The following is a 7,363-nucleotide window of genomic DNA, read 5'->3' as shown; positions in this document are numbered from 1 at the left end:
ACTACACAATCACTGTTTAAGTTCATTTGTAAGGTTTATCAGGGAGGGTCATGTATGTATCTGATAACAGCAAGTTAAAATAAATTGTTGGGGTTATTTGTTTTGCAATGATCACAGTTAATCATCAGAAATGTACACAGAAAATGTTTGTCTTTTGGAAATGTTTGTGAAAGCAAATGGCAATAACTTGATCACTGTTGAGTAATGTTTGATTTGTTGGGGAAGGGCAGTTTGTGTATCTCAAAGCAATATTTTCAAGTAAATTACTGTGGCCTTTATTTTTTTTCAATTTGATCAAAGTTATTCTTCAGAGGTGACAGAAAGTGAGTGTTTTGGAGGATGTGCAAGACACACTGGAGTGAAACTGACTGAATTAATTACAGATATATATTTTTAATTCTTTTATCCCCTTATGCTTACAGTCAGTCAAACCCTTCTACCATCCTTGCATCATGGGGCTACCCTGAATGCAAAATATCTGTAAATTGTTGGTTGCTTGGGTATGAGCTTGCCATAGGATCAGCCATCATCCAAGCAGCCATGAAGGCTGAATACCATTTCTTCTACACCAGACATCCCAGTTGCCTGGCAAACACTAAATCCCATAATGCAGTCCCACTGGCATGCATGCATTTTGTGCATATTCTTAATCACGGTTACTGTCATACCCACAACTAAGTGGGAGGCTATTTATTTTGGTCCTTCTTGCCTCATTCTAGTATACCAACTTTTTCAAGGTGTCAGTCACGAAGTGAGTTGTGCTACTTCCTTCTTCCAATACTTTTGAGCCTGTTGGGGATGTTCATCCCTTACTTCTTCTGACAGAACCTTCAGTTCTTGGATCATTAATCACACCTGAGTAATTTAAGTCACATTGAAAGATGTAACCACCTGCACCATGGGACCAACTCGCAGTTAATCCGCAGTTGATCTGGCTTGTCAGTGGCAGTATGGACTTGTCCGTATGTAGGTGTGATCAGTGTGTAAAAGCATAGTCTTAACAGTTTTTGTTTGTAGGCAATTTATTTTATTTCTTCTCAATGAGAGGAAGCTTAGCTTATCAGAAGGGACACATTCTATGGCAATTTATGAGCAAAATGATTTAAATATAGTGTTTTGCTATAATTGTTTTCAGGGTGTTATGCTGTTGTCATTTTTATTATCATCATCATCATGAGGTTTTTTTCTATTATCAGGCTTAGGGTTAGCTTCACCTCCCCTGTGGCATCTTACTCATGTCTGTTAACCATGACCATACAATTACCCCTGCCCCTAAGCCTGCACTTTACATTACTAATGACCTTTTCCCTAACAATATCACAAATCAGATAATGCTTGATCTAGGTTTTGTAGCTATACTTTATTGAGAGTGGGATAGAAATTGTCAAAGTTTATGATTCTCTCATTTTTGTGTGTTTTACATTTGTGTTCTTGCACTCATTGTCGGTCATTTGCTTGTTTCACATTTGCATTGTGTACCAATCATGTACATATATCAACTCCACACTCACTCAAGAGTGGGAAAATTGCAAAATGATATTAGCAACACTAACAGTGCTCACCTGTCGGATTCCCAGCTCAGTTAACCACAAGGACCATTAAAGTATGAATAAATTCCTCTTTTACAAAGCATTTTATTAAATATTTCAATTTGCTATTTCAATTTAGCAAATATGTGAGCATTTTAGCATTTCAAACAAATATTACATAGAACAAACTGAAGCCTATTTGCTTCTATGAACTAGAAAATCAACATATCAACATAGATAACATAGATAACAAGTGAAGGAAGTTTAACTAAACAAAATATTTACACTGATTAAAGGTGTATCATTTCTTAATAAATTCTATCATCAATTTACATTACCAGATAGTGCTTTTAATATATTTTTCTAACTATATAGAAAGCCAGAACCAACAATAACAATTCATGGATACTTGTTTAGATATCATTTTAATAGTATTAAGATCATATTATATGACATTACAAAGACATGCGTCTGGAGTGTTTCTCCCCAGGCCTCCACTGAAAATTGGCTTTGATCCAAGTCGGACTTTCCTGGTAAACAAATGTTAAATAAATAAATAAAAAATAAAATATTCATAAATAGTGACTATCTAAAAATTCAGGAAATGATGATGCAATATATTTTTCCATTTTTTCAAGCAATAATTTCCCTTTTATCAACTTAAAGACACCAAACAGGAATCCTTTCTTTCTTAATACCATGGAAATTGTAGAATTACGCAGGTTTAAATGCTTTGTCAGCATGAAGTTATGTGACCGTATCTTATACAGAATTACTAAAATCTATTCCAGTGTCTTAGAAATCTACAGTCACAGAATATATGCTGCCAGCCAGCCTTAGTTATCATATTACATTTGACAACAATTATTTTATTAAATATAAAATAAGGTACAATCTATATTTTTCCCACTGAGCATGACAGTTTAATTCAAAATGATCCAATGGGATATTGGTATAACTGACTTGTTTTACAATATTGTCTTGAATAATTTGGATAAAATTGAGTATGATATATATTTGTTTCATAATATTAAGTTGATATAATTCACTAATGCTAGAAAAGTTCTAGTGTTCATTTCAGCTGCACCTTGTATTATGGATATAAACTAATGATGCCCTGAATTATTAACATAACTGGATAGATGGATACATAGATAGATCGATACAGATAAATATACATATTATTTAAACATTTGAATTTATATTCATTTTGAATTTGTGGGGGTAAGAATATAAAATAAAAGTAGTTCTTTTGTTGAAAGAAGCAGAAGGAAAAAATAAATAAATCCATTTCTTAGTGGGTTTTTTCTTTTCTTCTCATTGGGGTGCTGCAGCCCAGCAGCCAGTACCATGAGTCACTCCTGCATTATAAGATCAGTATTTGAAATCTGTCCCTGATTTTGAGCCTTTGTCCTGTCATTATTTTTAATTTGGTCCAGAAATCTTGCATTCTTGTACTAAGTGGTTGAGAGATATACCATCCATGCCCAGTGAAAAAAAAACAGCCAGCTGCACTGAGTTACTGAAGAAATAATACTGTAAGTATAGTATTCCTCACAAAAGACAGGACACAGGAGTTCATATCAGTGGCACAGAAACATGAAACTGAGTAAAAGCAAATAGAGTAAGTGGATGCTGTATATCCCTTATCATCCTTAAGACACAGGCTTAATTTAACCTAGCAATAGACTGCTAAAAGATTAAATGCGGAAAAATATAAACACAAGCATTCTTCACAAATGGTCACAAGTGTTAACATGGGAAGCAGACCACTGAAAAACACACCACAAGGATAATAGATGTTTGAATATAACTGTATATGTGACTGTATTTCTATCAATGGCTCAAAAGGGAGATGCTCCCCTTTAATGTCGATAGATTTATTCACATACTAGGTGTGACACCTGTGCATTGACCCAGTAATAAAGGACCCTCAATCCTCACCACTAGCACCAGTGAGGGGAGTCCAAATTGGGAGGGATAACAAATACACACACAGTAAAGTAGAATTTCCCTTAAGAGCACACAAAGATTACAGTCAGTCTGGGGCTAGTTTCTCCCTTTCTCTCCAGATCCCCAATAAGACTCCCCATTGGCACAGGCATAGAGTGGAGTCCTTAGCCAGGGGTCCAAGCCAAGTCCTCCTAGCACTCCCAGTGCTTCGTGTCCCTGCTCAAGTACCACACACACACACACACACACACACACACACACACACACACACACTTTGAGATATGATTTATATACAACCACACATACCCTCCTGGGGAAGGCTGTCACAGGTTCACTAGCTGTGCCCCTTCTGTCCAGGCTATAAGGTAGTAATCCACTGCCACCAGAACCCCTATTTATCTGTTACCAATAAGGCCCTTCCCAAAGGTGTCCAATTTTACTGTGCAATATTATTATCCAATTAGTAAGTGTGATCAGAACTTTTAAGGCTTATTGGAGTGGCTTTGTACAGTATCACTATATACATGCAATGTACTCTAGAGCTTAAATTATCTCTACACAAAACAGCCACAGTTAAAAGGTTTAAAAATAGTTAATAATAAATAATAACAATGCAAGACAAATCTCCACAATTTAACACAGTGCTATTCAAGAGTTCAGAGATCACAGGACAATCCTTAAAATAATACTGTAGAATAGTCTGACATAAATATAGAAAACAGCTAGATTAAACTTACTATTTTCTATCTATTTCTAAGAGAGACACTAAAGTCTAAGATCCTACTTACATACAGAGCAAAACAAGTTCTGGTGAGTGGATGTTCTTCAGACAAAATCCAAAATGTTCTAATTCTCTTTCTCTAAGATCGCTTAAATTGGTAATGCATCACTGCTGACTCATTTTAGATTGCATAATTCTTCTCTGGTTCCCGCGCTAACAAAAACTCAAGAGTTTTAACATTTATTTAATCTTGCACCTGGCCAGGAAACCACAGTAATAAAAGAAATTATGCATGTAAAAATCTAGCAATTAACTCTGGTCTCAAAACAATTGGAATTCCTTAGTCCAGACATTCTGTCTTTGAGCTTTGAGATAAAACAGTCATAAAATGCTTTACTTTATCAGCTTTCTTCCAGCAGAGTGCACTATGTTTACGTTTTTGAAGTTCAACATTTAACACAATTTTCTTTACATTTGTGAAACAGTCTGTGGATTTTGTTAATATGTACAATGACATAGAATTATCTACAAAATTCTATCTAGCTGGGCTGGCATCCTTTCAGTTTTTCACACTAGGTTCTTGGATTCAATTTCTAAGGCCATTGTTACTCTTTTAACTTCTCTTACTCATTCATTTAACACCACCCCACTCTTGCTGAAATAAGCAAAACTGTATCTCTGACAGAATTTTGCTTAAATCCAATCACTTAATATACAACTACTCCATGTAGCTCCATTTTCTCAAAACTTATGACCATGGTGTGCAAATCCTACACACTCTTCATTCAACAGTGTAATTTCTCCATAATTTACACGATGTATCATGTCTAATGTTTTATTATTAAAACATTCTCACTAAATATTTTCATATTACATTGCATTTAATCTTTCATCTTTCTATTCACATTTAATTTCAGATTTAATAGGAAGTTTATTAAGACAGCCTCCAAATAAAATCTGTCCTTTCATATAAATACTAAAGCATGTCTGTCTCCTATGGTTGCAACATGCATTGCCTTTCTTCTATCCCTTCCAGTTCATCATATAAAATAAAACCTTCATTATTGACAATGCCTTTCCTTACAGTCCATTTCTAAGGCATTAAAACTGATTTTCCATACTGAAATTTCCTTCCTCACTAAATCCATATCATTATCCATTTTTTTCAATTTTTTGGTCCATATCAGCCAATTGGCTCGCCTTCCCTCATGCAGGTGACCAATGCATTCCACCCTACAACCCTCTGAATGAGAATTTGATGTTAAGGAGCAGTCTGCAGCGCCTGTGGAATGTCCTATTCCCAACTCTTCCTAGCAGACTATATTCTGTACTGTTTCTGCATAGAGAGTTGCACTTAAGCTTTCACACATGTATAACCTCCCAACAAAGTAGCTCACTGCTTATATTTTTGGGTATACAAGGCTATTAATGCTGCCACAATACACCAGCATTACTCAAGATGTCACCAAGGCCTTCCTCTCTCCTATGCTAGGTATGTCAGCACTGGCCACTCACTCTCATTCTCCCCTAAAAGTAATTCCAATGCCTTTGCCTCAAGTAGTACACATGTTATGTGAGGTACAGCCAGGGTTTTATCCCTCTGCATCATAGAGGCAGGTCTGCTCATTTCATTTTTATCCTTTTTTCACACTATATCCATGAATTTGTTCACAATCATATCTGATAGAAGCCTTCCTCATTCTACTTAATGTTACTTAATATATGAAAGAGACAGAAAGATGCCAAATTCATTTCAGAATGCAACATACCCAAACCATACCTCCAGACTTCATTATAAATAATCCCATATGTTAGGGATTTAACCTTGTTCACCAAAAAAAAAAAAAAACACAGCAATTATTTGAATCAACCCCTGATATATGTTAAGCTAAAATATCTATAATCTATACCAAATAATCATTCTTTTTGAAACAAAAATGAAGCATACTCATTTATGATTGTTTTCATTTTGAGAAATGTCTCTTCCCACTGCTGATCCCTTTTTCTGTCTGGCTACACTATCCTCAGAAGTTTTATTTTAATGTCAATTTAAGCATATTCTAGCTTAATATTTTTCAAAAATACTTACCTTTCTCCTTTATCAGTAATCCAACAGTCTCAAATTTGTGACTAATTCATTCAGAATTTCTTTACCCTCATCCAAATGTACATATTATCCTCAAATATTTAGGGTAAGACATAGCCATGGGCAGTTTTATTCCTTCACAATATACCTATCATTTTCTAATCTTTTTTTTGTCTATTCAGCCATGGCATTTGTTATTTTTGCAAAGCTGTAATGCTCATTGTCATATCTCATGTATTTCTTTCTTTCTTTCTTTCTTTCTTTCCAGGATTCCTTCTACACATCTATTAAAATTTCTGCTTATTTGTGTCAGAACATTCATTGTTTTTAATAAGTTTAATACCTTTTCTTTTCTACTATATTATATTTTTTTCAATAATGCTCACAGCTATGTATGATTTACATTAACAAAAGATGTTTTAATACCATGAACAATTGTTCTTCCCTCCTACCTTCCCTTTATTATTGCATACAGAATCACTCTCGGAATTAATAACATCTCTCTATTCTTTCTCCTTAATACAACATATACCTTCTCCTATTATTTAAACACTAATGAAAATATTTGCTATTTTTTCATTCATGTTTTATGATCAGCATTAACAGTATTTGCAACCAGTTTTAAACATACTTTTCCCTTTTTTCCTTATAAATATTAAGACTCTGTGACCTGCCTTCCAGCACTCTACCTCCCTTCTTAACCATTAATTCAGTATCTTACCAAGATACTTATTTCACTTAACATTGTTTCATACAATGTATATCTTATCCATCTATACCTAGAACAGGACTCATGTCTGTTGTCCAAAATATTTTTCAGTTCTTACACAGAAATCTTTCTTTGTAAGATAGCTTTTTGCTCCTAGAAAATGTTGCCCACATACCATTCAAATTTGATTGCTCTATAAGTTTTTACATAACCCGCTATCACCTTCCTTGTGTGTAGTTTTCAAATTTCCATTTACATGACTTAGTTTTTCCATATACAGTCTCTCATTTTTTTTACTTTCTTAGCTTTAAAATAATTTATGTATTCCTTTTTTCTCTTTAAACTATATCTGCATTCTACAGCAG

This window comes from Protopterus annectens, chromosome 2.part1, assembly GCF_019279795.1.
Source record: "Protopterus annectens isolate FY-2018-M chromosome 2.part1, PAN1.0, whole genome shotgun sequence".
NCBI lineage: Eukaryota > Metazoa > Chordata > Ceratodontiformes > Protopteridae > Protopterus > Protopterus annectens.
Note: the sequence above shows the minus strand (reverse complement) of the source record.